Source organism: Hyperolius riggenbachi, chromosome 1 (genome assembly GCF_040937935.1).
Source record: "Hyperolius riggenbachi isolate aHypRig1 chromosome 1, aHypRig1.pri, whole genome shotgun sequence".
Taxonomy (NCBI): domain Eukaryota; kingdom Metazoa; phylum Chordata; class Amphibia; order Anura; family Hyperoliidae; genus Hyperolius; species Hyperolius riggenbachi.
Genome location: NC_090646.1, coordinates 685,479,715 through 685,506,947, shown reverse-complemented (window position 1 = coordinate 685,506,947; position 27,233 = coordinate 685,479,715). Strand labels below are relative to the sequence as shown.

The window sequence follows — 27,233 nt, the reverse complement described above, 5'->3', positions numbered from 1 at the left end:
TGGCTACCTATGCTGCGGCCACCTATTACTGGCTACACCTATCCCTGGCTACCCATGCTGCGACCACCTACTACTGGCTACACCTATCCCTGGCTACCCATGCTGCGCCACCTACCACTGGCTACACCTATCCCTGGCTACCTATGCTGCGGCACCTACCACTGGCTACACCTATCCCTGGCTACCTATGCTGCGCCACCTACCACTGGCTACACCTATCCCTGGCTACCTATGCTGCGGCACCTACCACTGGCTACACCTATCCCTGGCTACCTATGCTGCGGCACCTACCACTGGCTACACCTATCCCTGGCTACCTATGCTGCGGCACCTACCACTGGCTACACCTATCCCTGGCTACCTATGCTGCGGCACCTACCACTGGCTACACCTATCCCTGGCTACCTATGCTGCGGCCACCTACTACTGGCTACACCTATCCCTGGCTACCCATGCTGCGACCACCTACTACTGGCTACACCTATCCCTGGCTACCTATGCTGCGGCCACCTACTACTGGCTACACCTATCCCTGGCTACCCATGCTGCGCCACCTACCACTGGCTACACCTATCCCTGGCTACCTATGCTGCGGCCACCTACCACTGGCTACACCTATCCCTGGCTACCTATGCTGCGGCACCTACCACTGGCTACACCTATCCATGGCTACCTATGCTGCGGCCACCTACTACTGGCTACACCTATCCCTGGCTACCTATGCTGCGGCACCTACTACTGGCTACACCTATCCCTGGCTACCTATGCTGCGGCACCTACCACTGGCTACACCTATCCCTGGCTACCTATGCTGCGGCACCTACCACTGACTACACCTATCCCTGGCTACCTATGCTGCGGCACCTACCACTGGCTACACCTATCCCTGGCTACCCATGCTGCGCCACCTACCACTGGCTACACCTATCCCTGGCTACCTATGCTGCGGCACCTACTACTGGCTACACCTATCCCTGGCTACCGATGCTGCGGCACCTACCACTGGCTACACCTATCCCTGGCTACCCATGCTGCGCCACCTACCACTGGCTACACCTATCCCTGGCTACCCATGCTGCGACCACCTACTACTGGCTACACCTATCCCTGGCTACCCATGCTGCGCCACCTACCACTTGCTACACCTATCCCTGGCTACCTATGCTGCGCCACCTACCACTGACTACACCTATCCCTGGCTACCTATGCTGCGGCACCTACCACTGGCTACACCTATCCCTGGCTACCCATGCTGCGCCACCTACCACTGGCTACACCTATCCCTGGCTACCTATGCTGCGGCACCTACTACTGGCTACACCTATCCCTGGCTACCTATGCTGCGCCACCTACCACTGGTTACACCTATCCCTGGCTACCCATGCTGCGCCACCTACCACTGGCTACACCTATCCCTGGCTACCTATGCTGCGGCACCTACCACTGGCTACACCTATCCCTGGCTACCTATGCTGCGGTACCTACCACTGGCTACACCTATCTCTGGCTACCTATGCTGCGGCACCTACCACTGGCTACACCTATCCCTGGCTACCTATGCTGCACCACCTACCACTGGCTACACCTATCCCTGGCTACCTATGCTGCGGTACCTACCACTGGCTACACCTATCCCTGGCTACCTATGCTGCGGCCACCTACTACTGGCTACACCTATCCCTGGCTACCTATGCTGCGCCACCTACTACTGGCTACACCTATCCCTGGCTACCTATGCTGCGGCCACCTACTACTGGCTACACCTATCCCAGGCTACCTATGCTGCGGCACCTACCACTGGTTACACCTATCCCTGGCTACCCATGCTGCGCCACCTACCACTGGTTACACCTAACCCTGGCTACCTATGCTGCGGCACCTACTACTGGCTACACCTATCCCTGGCTACCTATGCTGCGGCCACCTATTACTGGCTACACCTATCCCTGGCTACCCATGCTGCGACCACCTACTACTGGCTACACCTATCCCTGGCTACCCATGCTGCGCCACCTACCACTGGCTACACCTATCCCTGGCTACCTATGCTGCGGCACCTACCACTGGCTACACCTATCCCTGGCTACCTATGCTGCGCCACCTACCACTGGCTACACCTATCCCTGGCTACCTATGCTGCGGCACCTACCACTGGCTACACCTATCCCTGGCTACCTATGCTGCGGCACCTACCACTGGCTACACCTATCCCTGGCTACCTATGCTGCGGCACCTACCACTGGCTACACCTATCCCTGGCTACCTATGCTGCGGCACCTACCACTGGCTACACCTATCCCTGGCTACCTATGCTGCGGCCACCTACTACTGGCTACACCTATCCCTGGCTACCCATGCTGCGACCACCTACTACTGGCTACACCTATCCCTGGCTACCTATGCTGCGGCCACCTACTACTGGCTACACCTATCCCTGGCTACCCATGCTGCGCCACCTACCACTGGCTACACCTATCCCTGGCTACCTATGCTGCGGCCACCTACCACTGGCTACACCTATCCCTGGCTACCTATGCTGCGGCACCTACCACTGGCTACACCTATCCATGGCTACCTATGCTGCGGCCACCTACTACTGGCTACACCTATCCCTGGCTACCTATGCTGCGGCACCTACTACTGGCTACACCTATCCCTGGCTACCTATGCTGCGGCACCTACCACTGGCTACACCTATCCCTGGCTACCTATGCTGCGGCACCTACCACTGGCTACACCTATCCCTGGCTACCCATGCTGCGCCACCTACCACTGGCTACACCTATCCCTGGCTACCTATGCTGCGGCACCTACTACTGGCTACACCTATCCCTGGCTACCTATGCTGCGGCACCTACCACTGGCTACACCTATCCCTGGCTACCCATGCTGCGCCACCTACCACTGGCTACACCTATCCCTGGCTACCCATGCTGCGACCACCTACTACTGGCTACACCTATCCCTGGCTACCCATGCTGCGCCACCTACCACTTGCTACACCTATCCCTGGCTACCTATGCTGCGCCACCTACCACTGACTACACCTATCCCTGGCTACCTATGCTGCGGCACCTACCACTGGCTACACCTATCCCTGGCTACCCATGCTGCGCCACCTACCACTGGCTACACCTATCCCTGGCTACCTATGCTGCGGCACCTACTACTGGCTACACCTATCCCTGGCTACCTATGCTGCGCCACCTACCACTGGCTACACCTATCCCTGGCTACCCATGCTGCGACCACCTACTACTGGCTACACCTATCCCTGGCTACCCATGCTGCGCCACCTACCACTGGCTACACCTATCCCTGGCTACCTATGCTGCGCCACCTACTACTGGCTACACCTATCCCTGGCTACCTATGCTGCGGTACCTACCACTGGCTACACCTATCCCTGGCTACCTATGCTGCGCCACCTACCACTGGCTACACCTATCCCTGGCTACCTATGCTGCGCCACCTACTACTGGCTACACCTATCCCTGGCTACCCATGCTGCACCACCTACTTCTGGCTACACCTATCCCTGGCTACCTATGCTGCGGCCACCTATTACTGGCTACACCTATCCCTGGCTACCTATGCTGCGGCACCTACCACTGGCTACACCTATCCCTGGCTACCTATGCTGCGGTACCTACCACTGGCTACACCTATCCCTGGCTACCTATGCTGCGGCACCTACCACTGGCTACACCTATCCCTGGCTACCCATGCTGCGCCACCTACCACTGGCTACACCTATCCCTGGCTACCTATGCTGCGGCACCTACTACTGGCTACACCTATCCCTGGCTACCTATGCTGCGCCACCTACCACTGGCTACACCTATCCCTGGCTACCCATGCTGCGACCACCTACTACTGGCTACACCTATCCCTGGCTACCCATGCTGCGCCACCTACCACTGGCTACACCTATCCCTGGCTACCTATGCTGCGCCACCTACTACTGGCTACACCTATCCCTGGCTACCTATGCTGCGGTACCTACCACTGGCTACACCTATCCCTGGCTACCTATGCTGCGCCACCTACCACTGGCTACACCTATCCCTGGCTACCTATGCTGCGCCACCTACTACTGGCTACACCTATCCCTGGCTACCCATGCTGCACCACCTACTGCTGGCTACACCTATCCCTGGCTACCTATGCTGCGGCCACCTATTACTGGCTACACCTATCCCTGGCTACCTATGCTGCGGCACCTACCACTGGCTACACCTATCCCTGGCTACCTATGCTGCGGTACCTACCACTGGCTACACCTATCCCTGGCTACCTATGCTACGACCACCTACTACTGGCTACACCTATCTCTGGCTATCTATGCTGCGACCACCTACTACTGGCTACACCTATCCCTGGCTACCTATGCTGCGGCCACCTATTACTGGCTACACCTATCCCTGGCTACCTATGCTGCGGCACCTACCACTGGCTACACCTATCCCTGGCTACCTATGCTGCGGTACCTACCACTGGCTACACCTATCCCTGGCTACCTATGCTACGACCACCTACTACTGGCTACACCTATCTTTGGCTACCTATGCTGCGACCACCTACTACTGGCTACACCTATCCCTGGCTACCTATGCTGCGACCACCTACTACTGGCTACACCTATCCCTGTCTACCTATGCTGCGCCACCTACCACTGGCTACACCTATCCCTGGCTACCTATGCTGCGGTACCTACCACTGGCTACACCTATCCCTGGCTACCTATGCTACGACCACCTACTACTGGCTACACCTATCTCTGGCTACCTATGCTGCGACCACCTACTACTGGCTACACCTATCCCTGTCTACCTATGCTGCGCCACCTACCACTGGCTACACCTATCCCTGGCTACCCATGCTGCGCCACCTACCACTGGCTACACCTATCCCTGGCTACCTATGCTGCTGCCACCTACCACTGGCTACACCTATCCCTGGCTACCTATGCTGCGCCACCTACCACTGGCTACACCTATCCCTGGCTACCTATGCTGCGACCACCTACTACTGGCTACACCTATCCCTGGCTACCTATGCTGCGACCACCTACTACTGGCTACACCTATCCCTGGCTACCCATGCTGCGCCACCTACCACTGGCTACACCTATCCCTGGCTACCTGTGCTGCGCCACCTACCACTGGCTACACCTATCCCTGGCTACCTATGCTGCGGTACCTACCACTGGCTACACCTATCCCTGGCTACCTATGCTGCGCCACCTACTACTGGCTACACCTATCCCTGGCTACCTATGCTGCGGTACCTACCACTGGCTACACCTATCCCTGGCTACCTATGCTGCGCCACCTACCACTGGCTACACCTATCCCTGGCTACCTATGCTGCGCCACCTACTACTGGCTACACCTATCCCTGGCTACCCATGCTGCACCACCTACTGCTGGCTACACCTATCCCTGGCTACCTATGCTGCGGCCACCTATTACTGGCTACACCTATCCCTGGCTACCTATGCTGCGGCACCTACCACTGGCTACACCTATCCCTGGCTACCTATGCTGCGGTACCTACCACTGGCTACACCTATCCCTGGCTACCTATGCTACGACCACCTACTACTGGCTACACCTATCTCTGGCTATCTATGCTGCGACCACCTACTACTGGCTACACCTATCCCTGGCTACCTATGCTGCGGCCACCTATTACTGGCTACACCTATCCCTGGCTACCTATGCTGCGGCACCTACCACTGGCTACACCTATCCCTGGCTACCTATGCTACGACCACCTACTACTGGCTACACCTATCTCTGGCTATCTATGCTGCGACCACCTACTACTGGCTACACCTATCCCTGGCTACCTATGCTGCGGCCACCTATTACTGGCTACACCTATCCCTGGCTACCTATGCTGCGGCACCTACCACTGACTACACCTATCCCTGGCTACCTATGCTGCGGCACCTACCACTGGCTACACCTATCCCTGGCTACCCATGCTGCGCCACCTACCACTGGCTACACCTATCCCTGGCTACCTATGCTGCGGCACCTACTACTGGCTACACCTATCCCTGGCTACCTATGCTGCGCCACCTACCACTGGCTACACCTATCCCTGGCTACCCATGCTGCGACCACCTACTACTGGCTACACCTATCCCTGGCTACCCATGCTGCGCCACCTACCACTGGCTACACCTATCCCTGGCTACCTATGCTGCGCCACCTACTACTGGCTACACCTATCCCTGGCTACCTATGCTGCGGTACCTACCACTGGCTACACCTATCCCTGGCTACCTATGCTGCGCCACCTACCACTGGCTACACCTATCCCTGGCTACCTATGCTGCGCCACCTACTACTGGCTACACCTATCCCTGGCTACCCATGCTGCACCACCTACTGCTGGCTACACCTATCCCTGGCTACCTATGCTGCGGCCACCTATTACTGGCTACACCTATCCCTGGCTACCTATGCTGCGGCACCTACCACTGGCTACACCTATCCCTGGCTACCTATGCTGCGGTACCTACCACTGGCTACACCTATCCCTGGCTACCTATGCTACGACCACCTACTACTGGCTACACCTATCTCTGGCTATCTATGCTGCGACCACCTACTACTGGCTACACCTATCCCTGGCTACCTATGCTGCGGCCACCTATTACTGGCTACACCTATCCCTGGCTACCTATGCTGCGGCACCTACCACTGGCTACACCTATCCCTGGCTACCTATGCTGCGGTACCTACCACTGGCTACACCTATCCCTGGCTACCTATGCTACGACCACCTACTACTGGCTACACCTATCTTTGGCTACCTATGCTGCGACCACCTACTACTGGCTACACCTATCCCTGGCTACCTATGCTGCGACCACCTACTACTGGCTACACCTATCCCTGTCTACCTATGCTGCGCCACCTACCACTGGCTACACCTATCCCTGGCTACCTATGCTGCGGTACCTACCACTGGCTACACCTATCCCTGGCTACCTATGCTACGACCACCTACTACTGGCTACACCTATCTCTGGCTACCTATGCTGCGACCACCTACTACTGGCTACACCTATCCCTGTCTACCTATGCTGCGCCACCTACCACTGGCTACACCTATCCCTGGCTACCCATGCTGCGCCACCTATCACTGGCTACACCTATCCCTGGCTACCTATGCTGCTGCCACCTACCACTGGCTACACCTATCCCTGGCTACCTATGCTGCGCCACCTACCACTGGCTACACCTATCCCTGGCTACCTATGCTGCGACCACCTACTACTGGCTACACCTATCCCTGGCTACCTATGCTGCGACCACCTACTACTGGCTACACCTATCCCTGGCTACCCATGCTGCGCCACCTACCACTGGCTACACCTATCCCTGGCTACCTGTGCTGCGCCACCTACCACTGGCTACACCTATCCCTGGCTACCTATGCTGCGGTACCTACCACTGGCTACACCTATCCCTGGCTACCTATGCTGCGCCACCTACCACTGGCTACACCTATCCCTGGCTACCTATGCTGCGGTACCTACCACTGGCTACACCAATCCCTGGCTACCCATGCTGCGCCACCTACTACTGGCTACACCTATCCCTGGCTACCTATGCTGCGAGCACCTACTACTGGCTACACCTATCCCTGGCTACCCATGCTGCGCCACCTACCACTGGCTACACCTATCCCTGGCTACCTATGCTGCGCCACCTACTACTGGCTACACCTATCCCTGGCTACCTATGCTGCGCCACCTACTACTGGGTACACCTATCCCTGGCTACCCATGCTGCACCACCTACTACTGGCTACACCTATCCCTGGCTACCCATGCTGCGCCACCTACTACTGGCTACACCTATCCCTGGCTACCCATGCTGCGCCACCTACCACTGGCTACACCTATCCCTGGCTACCTATGCTGCGACCACCTACTACTGGCTACACCTATCCCTGGCTACCTATGCTGCGACCACCTACTACTGGCTACACCTATCCCTGGCTACCCATGCTGCGCCACCTACCACTGGCTACACCTATCCCTGGCTACCTATGCTGAGAGCACCTACCACTGGCTACACCTATCCCTGGCTACCCATGCTGCGCCACCTACCACTGGCTACACCTATCCCTGGCTACCCATGCTGCGGCACCTACTACTGGCTACACCTATCCCTGGCTACCTATGCTGCGGCACCTACCACTGGCTACACCTATCCCTGGCTACCCATGCTGCGCCACCTACCACTGGTTACACCTATCCCTGGCTACCTATGCTGCGGCACTTACCACTGGCTACACCTATCCCTGGCTACCTATGCTGCGCCACCTACCACTGGCTACACCTGTCCCTGGCTACCTATGCTGCGGCCACCTACTACTGGCTACACCTATCCCTGGCTACCTATGCTGCGCCACCTACCACTGGCTACACCTATCCCTGGCTACCCATGCTGCGGCCACCTACTACTGGCTACACCTATCCCTGGCTACCCATGCTGCGCCACCTACCACTGGCTACACCTATCCCTGGCTACCTATGCTGCGCCACCTACTACTGGCTACACCAATCCCTGGCTACCTATGCTGCAAGCACCTACTACTGGCTACACCTATCCCTGGCTACCCATGCTGCGCCACCTACCACTGGCTACACCTATCCCTGGCTACCCATGCTGCGCCACCTACCACTGGCTACACCTATCCCTGGCTACCCATGCTGCGCCACCTACCACTGGCTACACCTATCCCTGGCTACCCATGCTGCGCCACCTACCACTGGCTACACCTATCCCTGGCTACCTATGCTGCGGCACCTACCACTGGCTACACCTATCCCTGGCTACCCATGCTGCGCCACCTACCACTGGCTACACCTATCCCTGGCTACCCATGCTGCGGCACCTACTACTGGCTACACCTATCCCTGGCTACCTATGCTGCGGCACCTACTACTGGCTACACCTATCCCTGGCTACCCATGCTGCGCCACCTACCACTGGTTACACCTATCCCTGGCTACCTATGCTGCGGCACCTACCACTGGCTACACCTATCCCTGGCTACCTATGCTGCGCCACCTACCACTGGCTACACCTATCCCTGGCTACCTATGCTGCGCCACCTACCACTGGCTACACCTGTCCCTGGCTACCTATGCTGCAAGCACCTACTACTGGCTACACCTATCCCTGGCTACCTATGCTGCGGCACCTACCACTGGCTACACCTATCCCTGGCTACCTATGCTGCGACCACCTACTACTGGGTACACCTATCCCTGGCTACCTATGCTGCGCCACCTACCACTGGCTACACCTATCCCTGGCTACCTATGCTGCGGCACCTACCACTGGCTACACCTATCCCTGGCTACCCATGCTGCGCCACCTACCACTGGCTACACCTATCCCTGGCTACCCATGCTGCGCCACCTACCACTTGCTACACCTATCCCTGGCTACCTATGCTGCGCCACCTACCACTGACTACACCTATCCCTGGCTACCTATGCTGCGGCACCTACCACTGGCTACACCTATCCCTGGCTACCCATGCTGCGCCACCTACCACTGGCTACACCTATCCCTGGCTACCTATGCTGCGGCACCTACTACTGGCTACACCTATCCCTGGCTACCTATGCTGCGGCACCTACCACTGGCTACACCTATCCCTGGCTACCCATGCTGCGCCACCTACCACTGGCTACACCTATCCCTGGCTACCCATGCTGCGACCACCTACTACTGGCTACACCTATCCCTGGCTACCTATGCTGCGGTACCTACCACTGGCTACACCTATCCCTGGCTACCTATGCTGCGCCACCTACCACTGGTTACACCTATCCCTGGCTACCTATGCTGCGGTACCTACCACTGGCTACACCAATCCCTGGCTACCCATGCTGCGCCACCTACTACTGGCTACACCTATACCTGGCTACCTATGCTGCGCCACCTACCACTGGCTACACCTATCCCTGGCTACCTATGCTGCAGCCACCTACTACTGGCTACACCTATCCCTGGATACCGATGCTGCGAGCACCTACTACTGGCTACACCTATCCCTGGCTACCTATGCTGCGCCACCTACTACTGGCTACACCAATCCCTGGCTACCTATGCTGCAAGCACCTACTACTGGCTACACCTATCCCTGGCTACCCATGCTGCGCCACCTACCACTGGCTACACCTATCCCTGGCTACCCATGCTGCGCCACCTACCACTGGCTACACCTATCCCTGGCTACCCATGCTGCGCCACCTACCACTGGCTACACCTATCCCTGGCTACCCATGCTGCGCCACCTACCACTGGCTACACCTATCCCTGGCTACCTATGCTGCGGCACCTACCACTGGCTACACCTATCCCTGGCTACCCATGCTGCGCCACCTACCACTGGCTACACCTATCCCTGGCTACCCATGCTGCGGCACCTACTACTGGCTACACCTATCCCTGGCTACCTATGCTGCGGCACCTACCACTGGCTACACCTATCCCTGGCTACCCATGCTGCGCCACCTACCACTGGTTACACCTATCCCTGGCTACCTATGCTGCGGCACCTACCACTGGCTACACCTATCCCTGGCTACCTATGCTGCGCCACCTACCACTGGCTACACCTATCCCTGGCTACCTATGCTGCGCCACCTACCACTGGCTACACCTGTCCCTGGCTACCTATGCTGCAAGCACCTACTACTGGCTACACCTATCCCTGGCTACCTATGCTGCGGCACCTACCACTGGCTACACCTATCCCTGGCTACCTATGCTGCGACCACCTACTACTGGGTACACCTATCCCTGGCTACCTATGCTGCGCCACCTACCACTGGCTACACCTATCCCTGGCTACCTATGCTGCGGCACCTACCACTGGCTACACCTATCCCTGGCTTCCCATGCTGCGCCACCTACTACTGGCTACACCTATCCCTGGCTACCTATGCTGCGGTACCTACCACTGGCTACACCTATCCCTGGCTACCTATGCTGCGCCACCTACCACTGGTTACACCTATCCCTGGCTACCTATGCTGCGGTACCTACCACTGGCTACACCTATCCCTGGCTACCCATGCTGCGCCACCTACTACTGGCTACACCTATCCCTGGCTACCTATGCTGCGAGCACCAACTACTGGCTACACCTATCTCTGGCTACCTATGCTGCGCCACCTACCACTGGCTACACCTATCCCTGGCTACCTATGCTGCGCCACCTACTACTGGCTACACCTATCCCTGGCTACCCATGCTGCGCCACCTACTACTGGCTACACCTATCCCTGGCTACCTATGCTGCGGCACCTACCACTGGCTACACCTATCCCTGGCTACCTATGCTGCGACCACCTACTACTGGCTACACCTATCCCTGGCTACCCATGCTGCGCCACCTACTACTGGCTACACCTATCTCTGGCTACCTATGCTGCGACCACCTACTACTGGCTACACCTATCCCTGGCTACCAATGCTGCGGCACCTACTACTGGCTACACCTATCCCTGGCTACCTATGCTGCGCCACCTACCACTGGCTACACCTATCCCTGGCTACCCATGCTGCGACCACCTACTACTGGCTACACCTATCCCTGGCTACCCATGCTGCGCCACCTACCACTGGCTACACCTATCCCTGGCTACCTATGCTGCGCCACCTACTACTGGCTACACCTATCCCTGGCTACCTATGCTGCGGTACCTACCACTGGCTACACCTATCCCTGGCTACCTATGCTGCGCCACCTACCACTGGCTACACCTATCCCTGGCTACCTATGCTGCGCCACCTACTACTGGCTACACCTATCCCTGGCTACCCATGCTGCACCACCTACTGCTGGCTACACCTATCCCTGGCTACCTATGCTGCGGCCACCTATTACTGGCTACACCTATCCCTGGCTACCTATGCTGCGGCACCTACCACTGGCTACACCTATCCCTGGCTACCTATGCTGCGGTACCTACCACTGGCTACACCTATCCCTGGCTACCTATGCTACGACCACCTACTACTGGCTACACCTATCTCTGGCTATCTATGCTGCGACCACCTACTACTGGCTACACCTATCCCTGGCTACCTATGCTGCGGCCACCTATTACTGGCTACACCTATCCCTGGCTACCTATGCTGCGGCACCTACCACTGGCTACACCTATCCCTGGCTACCTATGCTGCGGTACCTACCACTGGCTACACCTATCCCTGGCTACCTATGCTACGACCACCTACTACTGGCTACACCTATCTTTGGCTACCTATGCTGCGACCACCTACTACTGGCTACACCTATCCCTGGCTACCTATGCTGCGACCACCTACTACTGGCTACACCTATCCCTGTCTACCTATGCTGCGCCACCTACCACTGGCTACACCTATCCCTGGCTACCTATGCTGCGGTACCTACCACTGGCTACACCTATCCCTGGCTACCTATGCTACGACCACCTACTACTGGCTACACCTATCTCTGGCTACCTATGCTGCGACCACCTACTACTGGCTACACCTATCCCTGTCTACCTATGCTGCGCCACCTACCACTGGCTACACCTATCCCTGGCTACCCATGCTGCGCCACCTACCACTGGCTACACCTATCCCTGGCTACCTATGCTGCTGCCACCTACCACTGGCTACACCTATCCCTGGCTACCTATGCTGCGCCACCTACCACTGGCTACACCTATCCCTGGCTACCTATGCTGCGACCACCTACTACTGGCTACACCTATCCCTGGCTACCTATGCTGCGACCACCTACTACTGGCTACACCTATCCCTGGCTACCCATGCTGCGCCACCTACCACTGGCTACACCTATCCCTGGCTACCTGTGCTGCGCCACCTACCACTGGCTACACCTATCCCTGGCTACCTATGCTGCGGTACCTACCACTGGCTACACCTATCCCTGGCTACCTATGCTGCGCCACCTACCACTGGCTACACCTATCCCTGGCTACCTATGCTGTGGTACCTACCACTGGCTACACCAATCCCTGGCTACCCATGCTGCGCCACCTACTACTGGCTACACCTATCCCTGGCTACCTATGCTGCGAGCACCTACTACTGGCTACACCTATCCCTGGCTACCCATGCTGCGCCACCTACCACTGGCTACACCTATCCCTGGCTACCTATGCTGCGCCACCTACTACTGGCTACACCTATCCCTGGCTACCTATGCTGCGCCACCTACTACTGGGTACACCTATCCCTGGCTACCCATGCTGCACCACCTACTACTGGCTACACCTATCCCTGGCTACCCATGCTGCGCCACCTACTACTGGCTACACCTATCCCTGGCTACCCATGCTGCGCCACCTACCACTGGCTACACCTATCCCTGGCTACCTATGCTGCGACCACCTACTACTGGCTACACCTATCCCTGGCTACCTATGCTGCGACCACCTACTACTGGCTACACCTATCCCTGGCTACCCATGCTGCGCCACCTACCACTGGCTACACCTATCCCTGGCTACCTATGCTGAGAGCACCTACCACTGGCTACACCTATCCCTGGCTACCCATGCTGCGCCACCTACCACTGGCTACACCTATCCCTGGCTACCCATGCTGCGGCACCTACTACTGGCTACACCTATCCCTGGCTACCTATGCTGCGGCACCTACCACTGGCTACACCTATCCCTGGCTACCCATGCTGCGCCACCTACCACTGGTTACACCTATCCCTGGCTACCTATGCTGCGGCACTTACCACTGGCTACACCTATCCCTGGCTACCTATGCTGCGCCACCTACCACTGGCTACACCTGTCCCTGGCTACCTATGCTGCGGCCACCTACTACTGGCTACACCTATCCCTGGCTACCTATGCTGCGCCACCTACCACTGGCTACACCTATCCCTGGCTACCCATGCTGCGGCCACCTACTACTGGCTACACCTATCCCTGGCTACCCATGCTGCGCCACCTACCACTGGCTACACCTATCCCTGGCTACCTATGCTGCGCCACCTACTACTGGCTACACCAATCCCTGGCTACCTATGCTGCAAGCACCTACTACTGGCTACACCTATCCCTGGCTACCCATGCTGCGCCACCTACCACTGGCTACACCTATCCCTGGCTACCCATGCTGCGGCACCTACTACTGGCTACACCTATCCCTGGCTACCTATGCTGCGGCACCTACCACTGGCTACACCTATCCCTGGCTACCCATGCTGCGCCACCTACCACTGGTTACACCTATCCCTGGCTACCTATGCTGCGGCACCTACCACTGGCTACACCTATCCCTGGCTACCTATGCTGCGCCACCTACCACTGGCTACACCTATCCCTGGCTACCTATGCTGCGCCACCTACCACTGGCTACACCTGTCCCTGGCTACCTATGCTGCAAGCACCTACTACTGGCTACACCTATCCCTGGCTACCTATGCTGCGGCACCTACCACTGGCTACACCTATCCCTGGCTACCTATGCTGCGACCACCTACTACTGGGTACACCTATCCCTGGCTACCTATGCTGCGCCACCTACCACTGGCTACACCTATCCCTGGCTACCTATGCTGCGGCACCTACCACTGGCTACACCTATCCCTGGCTACCCATGCTGCGCCACCTACCACTGGCTACACCTATCCCTGGCTACCCATGCTGCGCCACCTACCACTTGCTACACCTATCCCTGGCTACCTATGCTGCGCCACCTACCACTGACTACACCTATCCCTGGCTACCTATGCTGCGGCACCTACCACTGGCTACACCTATCCCTGGCTACCCATGCTGCGCCACCTACCACTGGCTACACCTATCCCTGGCTACCTATGCTGCGGCACCTACTACTGGCTACACCTATCCCTGGCTACCTATGCTGCGGCACCTACCACTGGCTACACCTATCCCTGGCTACCCATGCTGCGCCACCTACCACTGGCTACACCTATCCCTGGCTACCCATGCTGCGACCACCTACTACTGGCTACACCTATCCCTGGCTACCTATGCTGCGGTACCTACCACTGGCTACACCTATCCCTGGCTACCTATGCTGCGCCACCTACCACTGGTTACACCTATCCCTGGCTACCTATGCTGCGGTACCTACCACTGGCTACACCAATCCCTGGCTACCCATGCTGCGCCACCTACTACTGGCTACACCTATACCTGGCTACCTATGCTGCGCCACCTACCACTGGCTACACCTATCCCTGGCTACCTATGCTGCAGCCACCTACTACTGGCTACACCTATCCCTGGATACCGATGCTGCGAGCACCTACTACTGGCTACACCTATCCCTGGCTACCTATGCTGCGCCACCTACTACTGGCTACACCAATCCCTGGCTACCTATGCTGCAAGCACCTACTACTGGCTACACCTATCCCTGGCTACCCATGCTGCGCCACCTACCACTGGCTACACCTATCCCTGGCTACCCATGCTGCGCCACCTACCACTGGCTACACCTATCCCTGGCTACCCATGCTGCGCCACCTACCACTGGCTACACCTATCCCTGGCTACCCATGCTGCGCCACCTACCACTGGCTACACCTATCCCTGGCTACCTATGCTGCGGCACCTACCACTGGCTACACCTATCCCTGGCTACCCATGCTGCGCCACCTACCACTGGCTACACCTATCCCTGGCTACCCATGCTGCGGCACCTACTACTGGCTACACCTATCCCTGGCTACCTATGCTGCGGCACCTACCACTGGCTACACCTATCCCTGGCTACCCATGCTGCGCCACCTACCACTGGTTACACCTATCCCTGGCTACCTATGCTGCGGCACCTACCACTGGCTACACCTATCCCTGGCTACCTATGCTGCGCCACCTACCACTGGCTACACCTATCCCTGGCTACCTATGCTGCGCCACCTACCACTGGCTACACCTGTCCCTGGCTACCTATGCTGCAAGCACCTACTACTGGCTACACCTATCCCTGGCTACCTATGCTGCGGCACCTACCACTGGCTACACCTATCCCTGGCTACCTATGCTGCGACCACCTACTACTGGGTACACCTATCCCTGGCTACCTATGCTGCGCCACCTACCACTGGCTACACCTATCCCTGGCTACCTATGCTGCGGCACCTACCACTGGCTACACCTATCCCTGGCTTCCCATGCTGCGCCACCTACTACTGGCTACACCTATCCCTGGCTACCTATGCTGCGGTACCTACCACTGGCTACACCTATCCCTGGCTACCTATGCTGCGCCACCTACCACTGGTTACACCTATCCCTGGCTACCTATGCTGCGGTACCTACCACTGGCTACACCTATCCCTGGCTACCCATGCTGCGCCACCTACTACTGGCTACACCTATCCCTGGCTACCTATGCTGCGAGCACCAACTACTGGCTACACCTATCTCTGGCTACCTATGCTGCGCCACCTACCACTGGCTACACCTATCCCTGGCTACCTATGCTGCGCCACCTACTACTGGCTACACCTATCCCTGGCTACCCATGCTGCGCCACCTACTACTGGCTACACCTATCCCTGGCTACCTATGCTGCGGCACCTACCACTGGCTACACCTATCCCTGGCTACCTATGCTGCGACCACCTACTACTGGCTACACCTATCCCTGGCTACCCATGCTGCGCCACCTACTACTGGCTACACCTATCTCTGGCTACCTATGCTGCGACCACCTACTACTGGCTACACCTATCCCTGGCTACCAATGCTGCGGCACCTACTACTGGCTACACCTATCCCTGGCTACCTATGCTGCGCCACCTACCACTGGCTACACCTATCCCTGGCTACCCATGCTGCGACCACCTACTACTGGCTACACCTATCCCTGGCTACCCATGCTGCGCCACCTACCACTGGCTACACCTATCCCTGGCTACCTATGCTGCGCCACCTACTACTGGCTACACCTATCCCTGGCTACCTATGCTGCGGTACCTACCACTGGCTACACCTATCCCTGGCTACCTATGCTGCGCCACCTACCACTGGCTACACCTATCCCTGGCTACCTATGCTGCGCCACCTACTACTGGCTACACCTATCCCTGGCTACCCATGCTGCACCACCTACTGCTGGCTACACCTATCCCTGGCTACCTATGCTGCGGCCACCTATTACTAGCTACACCTATCCCTGGCTACCTATGCTGCGGCACCTACCACTGGCTACACCTATCCCTGGCTACCTATGCTGCGGTACCTACCACTGGCTACACCTATCCCTGGCTACCTATGCTACGACCACCTACTACTGGCTACACCTATCTCTGGCTATCTATGCTGCGACCACCTACTACTGGCTACACCTATCCCTGGCTACCTATGCTGCGGCCACCTATTACTGGCTACACCTATCCCTGGCTACCTATGCTGCGGCACCTACCACTGGCTACACCTATCCCTGGCTACCTATGCTGCGGTACCTACCACTGGCTACACCTATCCCTGGCTACCTATGCTACGACCACCTACTACTGGCTACACCTATCTTTGGCTACCTATGCTGCGACCACCTACTACTGGCTACACCTATCCCTGGCTACCTATGCTGCGACCACCTACTACTGGCTACACCTATCCCTGTCTACCTATGCTGCGCCACCTACCACTGGCTACACCTATCCCTGGCTACCTATGCTGCGGTACCTACCACTGGCTACACCTATCCCTGGCTACCTATGCTACGACCACCTACTACTGGCTACACCTATCTCTGGCTACCTATGCTGCGACCACCTACTACTGGCTACACCTATCCCTGTCTACCTATGCTGCGCCACCTACCACTGGCTACACCTATCCCTGGCTACCCATGCTGCGCCACCTACCACTGGCTACACCTATCCCTGGCTACCTATGCTGCTGCCACCTACCACTGGCTACACCTATCCCTGGCTACCTATGCTGCGCCACCTACCACTGGCTACACCTATCCCTGGCTACCTATGCTGCGACCACCTACTACTGGCTACACCTATCCCTGGCTACCTATGCTGCGACCACCTACTACTGGCTACACCTATCCCTGGCTACCCATGCTGCGCCACCTACCACTGGCTACACCTATCCCTGGCTACCTGTGCTGCGCCACCTACCACTGGCTACACCTATCCCTGGCTACCTATGCTGCGGTACCTACCACTGGCTACACCTATCCCTGGCTACCTATGCTGCGCCACCTACCACTGGCTACACCTATCCCTGGCTACCTATGCTGTGGTACCTACCACTGGCTACACCAATCCCTGGCTACCCATGCTGCGCCACCTACTACTGGCTACACCTATCCCTGGCTACCTATGCTGCGAGCACCTACTACTGGCTACACCTATCCCTGGCTACCCATGCTGCGCCACCTACCACTGGCTACACCTATCCCTGGCTACCTATGCTGCGCCACCTACTACTGGCTACACCTATCCCTGGCTACCTATGCTGCGCCACCTACTACTGGGTACACCTATCCCTGGCTACCCATGCTGCACCACCTACTACTGGCTACACCTATCCCTGGCTACCCATGCTGCGCCACCTACTACTGGCTACACCTATCCCTGGCTACCCATGCTGCGCCACCTACCACTGGCTACACCTATCCCTGGCTACCTATGCTGCGACCACCTACTACTGGCTACACCTATCCCTGGCTACCTATGCTGCGACCACCTACTACTGGCTACACCTATCCCTGGCTACCCATGCTGCGCCACCTACCACTGGCTACACCTATCCCTGGCTACCTATGCTGAGAGCACCTACCACTGGCTACACCTATCCCTGGCTACCCATGCTGCGCCACCTACCACTGGCTACACCTATCCCTGGCTACCCATGCTGCGGCACCTACTACTGGCTACACCTATCCCTGGCTACCTATGCTGCGGCACCTACCACTGGCTACACCTATCCCTGGCTACCCATGCTGCGCCACCTACCACTGGTTACACCTATCCCTGGCTACCTATGCTGCGGCACTTACCACTGGCTACACCTATCCCTGGCTACCTATGCTGCGCCACCTACCACTGGCTACACCTGTCCCTGGCTACCTATGCTGCGGCCACCTACTACTGGCTACACCTATCCCTGGCTACCTATGCTGCGCCACCTACCACTGGCTACACCTATCCCTGGCTACCCATGCTGCGGCCACCTACTACTGGCTACACCTATCCCTGGCTACCCATGCTGCGCCACCTACCACTGGCTACACCTATCCCTGGCTACCTATGCTGCGCCACCTACTACTGGCTACACCAATCCCTGGCTACCTATGCTGCAAGCACCTACTACTGGCTACACCTATCCCTGGCTACCCATGCTGCGCCACCTACCACTGGCTACACCTATCCCTGGCTACCCATGCTGCGCCACCTACCACTGGCTACACCTATCCCTGGCTACCCATGCTGCGCCACCTACCACTGGCTACACCTATGCCTGGCTACCCATGCTGCGCCACCTACCACTGGCTACACCTATCCCTGGCTACCTATGCTGCGGCACCTACCACTGGCTACACCTATCCCTGGCTACCCATGCTGCGCCACCTACCACTGGCTACACCTATCCCTGGCTACCCATGCTGCGGCACCTACTACTGGCTACACCTATCCCTGGCTACCTATGCTGCGGCACCTACCACTGGCTACACCTATCCCTGGCTACCCATGCTGCGCCACCTACCACTGGTTACACCTATCCCTGGCTACCTATGCTGCGGCACCTACCACTGGCTACACCTATCCCTGGCTACCTATGCTGCGCCACCTACCACTGGCTACACCTATCCCTGGCTACCTATGCTGCGCCACCTACCACTGGCTACACCTGTCCCTGGCTACCTATGCTGCAAGCACCTACTACTGGCTACACCTATCCCTGGCTACCTATGCTGCGGCACCTACCACTGGCTACACCTATCCCTGGCTACCTATGCTGCGACCACCTACTACTGGGTACACCTATCCCTGGCTACCTATGCTGCGCCACCTACCACTGGCTACACCTATCCCTGGCTACCTATGCTGCGGCACCTACCACTGGCTACACCTATCCCTGGCTACCCATGCTGCGCCACCTACTACTGGCTACACCTATCCCTGGCTACCTATGCTGCGGTACCTACCACTGGCTACACCTATCCCTGGCTACCTATGCTGCGCCACCTACCACTGGTTACACCTATCCCTGGCTACCTATGCTGCGGTACCTACCACTGGCTACACCTATCCCTGGCTACCCATGCTGCGCCACCTACTACTGGCTACACCTATCCCTGGCTACCTATGCTGCGAGCACCAACTACTGGCTACACCTATCTCTGGCTACCTATGCTGCGCCACCTACCACTGGCTACACCTATCCCTGGCTACCTATGCTGCGCCACCTACTACTGGCTACACCTATCCCTGGCTACCCATGCTGCGCCACCTACTACTGGCTACACCTATCCCTGGCTACCTATGCTGCGGCACCTACCACTGGCTACACCTATCCCTGGCTACCTATGCTGCGACCATCTACTACTGGCTACACCTATCCCTGGCTACCCATGCTGCGCCACCTACTACTGGCTACACCTATCTCTGGCTACCTATGCTGCGACCACCTACTACTGGCTACACCTATCCCTGGCTACCTATGCTGCGACCACCTACTACTGGCTACACCTATCCCTGGCTACCCATGCTGCGACCACCTACTACTGGCTACACCTATCCCTGGCTACCTATGCTGCGACCACCTACTACTGGGTACACCTATCCCTGGCTACCTATGCTGCGCCACCTACCACTGGCTACCTATGCTGCGGCACCTACCACTGGCTACACCTATCCCTGGCTACCCATGCTGCGCCAACTACTACTGGCTACACCTATCCCTGGCTACCTATGCTGCGGTACCTACCACTGGCTACACCTATCCCTGGCTACCTATGCTGCGCCACCTACCACTGGCTACACCTATCCCTGGCTACCCATGCTGCGCCACCTACTACTGGCTACACCTATCCCTGGCTACCTATGCTGCGGTACCTACCACTGGCTACACCTATCCCTGGCTACCTATGCTGCGCCACCTACCACTGGTTACACCTATCCCTGGCTACCTATGCTGCGGTACCTACCACTGGCTACACCAATCCCTGGCTACCCATGCTGCGCCACCTACTACTGGCTACACCTATCCCTGGCTACCTATGCTGCGCCACCTACCACTGGCTACACCTATCCCTGGCTACCTATGCTGCAGCCACCTACTACTGGCTACACCTATCCCTGGCTACCTATGCTGCGACCACCTACTACTGGCTACACCTATCCCTGGCTACCTATGCTGCGGCACCTACTACTGGCTACACCTATCCCTGGATACCGATGCTGCGAGCACCTACTACTGGCTACACCTATCCCTGGCTACCTATGCTGCGGCCACCTATTACTGACTACACCTATCCCTGGCTACCTATGCTGCGGCCACCTACTACTGGCTACACCTATCCCTGGCTACCTATGCTGCGCCACCTACCACTGGTTACACCTATCCCTGACTACCTATGCTGCAGCCACCTACTACTGGGTACACCTATCCCTGGCTACCCATGCTGCGCCACCTACTACTGGCTACACCTATCCCTGGCTACCTATGCTGCGGTACCTACCACTGGCTACACCTATCCCTGGCTACCTATGCTGTGCCACCTACCACTGGCTACACCTATCCCTGGCTACCCATGCTGCGCCACCTACTACTGGCTACACCTATCCCTGGCTACCTATGCTGCGGCACCTACCACTGGCTACACCTATCCCTGGCTACCTATGCTGCGCCACCTACCACTGGTTACACCTATCCCTGGCTACCTATGCTGCGGCACCTACCACTGGCTACACCTATCCCTGGCTACCTATGCTGCGGCCACCTACCACTGGCTACACCTATCCCTGGCTACCTATGCTGCGGCACCTACCACTGGCTACACCTATCCCTGGCTACCTATGCTGCGCCACCTACCACTGGCTACACCTATCCCTGTCTACCTATGCTGCGCCACCTACCACTGGCTACACCTATCCCTGGCTACCTATGCTGCGGCACCTACCACTGGCTACCCATGCTGCGCCACCTACCACTGGCTACACCTATCCCTGGCTACCTATGCTGCGGCACCTACCACTGGCTACACCTATCCCTGGCTACCTATGCTGCGGTACCTACCACTGGCTACACCTATCTCTGGCTACCTATGCTGCGGCACCTACCACTGGCTACACCTATCCCTGGCTACCTATGCTGCACCACCTACCACTGGCTACACCTATCCCTGGCTACCTATGCTGCGGTACCTACCACTGGCTACACCTATCCCTGGCTACCTATGCTGCGGCCACCTACTACTGGCTACACCTATCCCTGGCTACCTATGCTGCGCCACCTACTACTGGCTACACCTATCCCTGGCTACCTATGCTGCGGCCACCTACTACTGGCTACACCTATCCCTGGCTACCTATGCTGCGGCACCTACCACTGGTTACACCTATCCCTGGCTACCCATGCTGCGCCACCTACCACTGGTTACACCTAACCCTGGCTACCTATGCTGCGCCACCTACCACTGGCTACACCTATCCCTGGCTACCTATGCTGCGGCACCTACCACTGGCTACACCTATCCCTGGCTACCTATGCTGCGGCACCTACCACTGGCTACACCTATCCCTGGCTACCTATGCTGCGGCACCTACCACTGGCTACACCTATCCCTGGCTACCTATGCTGCGGCCACCTACTACTGGCTACACCTATCCCTGGCTACCCATGCTGCGACCACCTACTACTGGCTACACCTATCCCTGGCTACCTCTGCTGCGGCCACCTACTACTGGCTACACCTATCCCTGGCTACCCATGCTGCGCCACCTACCACTGGCTACACCTATCCCTGGCTACCCATGCTGCGCCACCTACTACTGGCTACACCTATCCCTGGCTACCTATGCTGCGGCACCTACCACTGGCTACACCTATCCCTGGCTACCTATGCTGCGCCACCTACCACTGGTTACACCTATCCCTGGCTACCTATGCTGCGGCACCTACCACTGGCTACACCTATCCCTGGCTACCTATGCTGCGGCCACCTACCACTGGCTACACCTATCCCTGGCTACCTATGCTGCGGCACCTACCACTGGCTACACCTATCCCTGGCTACCTATGCTGCGCCACCTACCACTGGCTACACCTATCCCTGTCTACCTATGCTGCGCCACCTACCACTGGCTACACCTATCCCTGGCTACCTATGCTGCGGCACCTACCACTGGCTACCCATGCTGCGCCACCTACCACTGGCTACACCTATCCCTGGCTACCTATGCTGCGGCACCTACCACTGGCTACACCTATCCCTGGCTACCTATGCTGCGGTACCTACCACTGGCTACACCTATCTCTGGCTACCTATGCTGCGGCACCTACCACTGGCTACACCTATCCCTGGCTACCTATGCTGCACCACCTACCACTGGCTACACCTATCCCTGGCTACCTATGCTGCGGTACCTACCACTGGCTACACCTATCCCTGGCTACCTATGCTGCGGCCACCTACTACTGGCTACACCTATCCCTGGCTACCTATGCTGCGCCACCTACTACTGGCTACACCTATCCCTGGCTACCTATGCTGCGGCCACCTACTACTGGCTACACCTATCCCTGGCTACCTATGCTGCGGCACCTACCACTGGTTACACCTATCCCTGGCTACCCATGCTGCGCCACCTACCACTGGTTACACCTAACCCTGGCTACCTATGCTGCGGCACCTACTACTGGCTACACCTATCCCTGGCTACCTATGCTGCGGCCACCTATTACTGGCTACACCTATCCCTGGCTACCCATGCTGCGCCACCTACCACTGGCTACACCTATCCCTGGCTACCTATGCTGCGGCACCTACCACTGGCTACACCTATCCCTGGCTACCTATGCTGCGGCACCTACCACTGGCTACACCTATCCCTGGCTACCTATGCTGCGGCCACCTACTACTGGCTACACCTATCCCTGGCTACCTATGCTGCGCCACCTACCACTGGCTACACCTATCCCTGGCTACCTATGCTGCGGCACCTACCACTGGCTACACCTATCCCTGGCTACCTATGCTGCGGCACCTACCACTGGCTACACCTATCCCTGGCTACCTATGCTGCGGCACCTACCACTGGCTACACCTATCCCTGGCTACCTATGCTGCGGCCACCTACTACTGGCTACACCTATCCCTGGCTACCCATGCTGCGACCACCTACTACTGGCTACACCTATCCCTGGCTACCTCTGCTGCGGCCACCTACTACTGGCTACACCTATCCCTGGCTACCCATGCTGCGCCACCTACCACTGGCTACACCTATCCCTGGCTACCTATGCTGCGGCCACCTACCACTGGCTACACCTATCCCTGGCTACCTATGCTGCGGCACCTACCACTGGCTACACCTATCCCTGGCTACCTATGCTGCGGCCACCTACTACTGGCTACACCTATCCCTGGCTACCTATGCTGCGGCACCTACTACTGGCTACACCTATCCCTGGCTACCTATGCTGCGCCACCTACCACTGGCTACACCTGTCCCTGGCTACCCATGCTGCGGCACCTACCACTGGCTACACCTATCCCTGGCTACCTATGCTGCGGCACCTACCACTGACTACACCTATCCCTGGCTACCTATGCTGCGGCACCTACCACTGGCTACACCTATCCCTGGCTACCCATGCTGCGCCACCTACCACTGGCTACACCTATCCCTGGCTACCCATGCTGCGACCACCTACTACTGGCTACACCTATCCCTGGCTACCCATGCTGCGCCACCTACCACTGGCTACACCTATCCCTGGCTACCTATGCTGCGGCACCTACCACTGGTTACACCTATCCCTGGCTACCTATGCTGCGGTACCTACCACTGGCTACACCTATCCCTGGCTACCCATGCTGCGGCCACCTACCACTGGCTACACCTATCCCTGGCTACCTATGCTGCGCCACCTACTACTGGCTACACCTATCCCTGGCTACCTATGCTGCGGTACCTACCACTGGCTACACCTATCCCTGGCTACCTATGCTGCGCCACCTACCACTGGCTACACCTATCCCTGGCTACCTATGCTGCGGCACCTACCACTGGCTACACCTATCCCTGGCTACCTATGCTGCAGCCACCTACTACTGGCTACACCTATCCCTGGCTACCTATGCTGCGCCACCTACCACTGGCTACACCTATCCCTGGCTACCTATGCTGCACCACCTACCACTGGCTACACCTGTCCCTGGCTACCTATGCTGCGCCACCTACCACTGGCTACACCTATCCCTGGCTACCTATGCTGCGCCACCTACCACTGGCTACACCTATCCCTGGCTACCTATGCTGCGGTACCTACCACTGGCTACACCTATCCCTGGCTACCTATGCTACGACCACCTACTACTGGCTACACCTATCTCTGGCTACCTATGCTGCGACCACCTACTACTGGCTACACCTATCCCTGTCTACCTATGCTGCGCCACCTACCACTGGCTACCTATGCTGCGCCACCTACCACTGGCTACACCTATCCCTGGCTACCTATGCTGCACCACCTACCACTGGCTACACCTATCCCTGGCTACCTATGCTGCGACCACCTACCACTGGCTACACCTATCCCTGGCTACCTATGCTGCGACCACCTACTACTGGGTACACCTATCCCTGGCTACCTATGCTGCGCCACCTACCACTGGCTACACCTATCCCTGGCTACCTATGCTGCACCACCTACCACTGACTACACCTATCCCTGTCTACCTGTGCTGCGACCACCTACTACTGGCTACACCTATCCCTGGCTACCTGTGCTGCGCCACCTACCACTGGCTACACCTATCCCTGGCTACCTATGCTGTGGCCACTTACTACTGGCTACACCTATCCCTGGCTACCTATGCTGTGGCCACCTACTACTGGCTACACCTATCCCTGGCTACCTGTGCTGCGCCACCTACCACTGGCTACACCTATCCCTGGCTACCAATGCTGCACCACCTACCACTGGCTACACCAATCCCTGGCTACCTATGCTGCAAGCACCTACTACTGGCTACACCTATCCCTGGCTACCTGTGCTGCGCCACCTACCACTGGCTACACCTATCCCTGGCTACCTATGCTGTGGCCACCTACTACTGGCTACACCTATCCCTGGCTACCTGTGCTGCGCCACCTACCACTGGCTACACCTATCCCTGGCTACCTATGCTGCGGCCACCTACTACTGGCTACACCTATCCCTGGCTACCTATGCTGCGCCACCTACCACTGGCTACACCTATCCCTGGCTACCAATGCTGCACCACCTACCACTGGCTACACCAATCCCTGGCTACCTATGCTGCAAGCACCTACTACTGGCTACACCTATCCCTGGCTACCCATGCTGCGCCACCTACCACTGGCTACACCTATCCCTGGCTACCCATGCTGCGCCACCTACCACTGGCTACACCTATCCCTGGCTACCCATGCTGCGCCACCTACCACTGGCTACACCTATCCCTGGCTACCCATGCTGCGATCACCTACCACTGGCTACACCTATCCCTGGCTACCTATGCTGCGCCACCTACCACTGGCTACACCTATCCCTGGCTACCTATGCTGCGGCACCTACTACTGGCTACACCTATCCCTGGCTACCGATGCTGCGCCACCTACCACTGGCTACACCTGTCCCTGGCTACCTATGCTGCGGCACCTACTACTGGCTACACCTATCCCTGGCTACCTATGCTGCTACACCTATCCCTGGCTACCTATGCTGCGACACCTACCACTGGCTACACCTATCCCTGGCTACCTATGCTGCGCCACCTACCACTGGCTACACCTATCCCTGGCTACCCATGCTGCGCCACCTACTACTGGCTACACCTATCCCTGACTACCTATGCTGCGGTACCTACCACTGGCTACACCTATCCCTGGCTACCTATGCTGCGCCACCTACCACTGGTTACACCTATCCCTGGCTACCTATGCTGCGGTACCTACCACTGGCTACACCTATC

The 27,233-nt window shown here is 57.9% G+C and overlaps 1 protein-coding gene across 5 annotated transcripts in view; it reads left to right on the top strand.

Annotated features, from left to right (window-relative positions):
• The window catches only part of LOC137532579 (NACHT, LRR and PYD domains-containing protein 3-like), a 1,034,343-nt gene that overhangs the window by 24,602 nt on the left and 982,508 nt on the right, over positions 1-27,233 (top strand). The window lies entirely within an intron of this gene.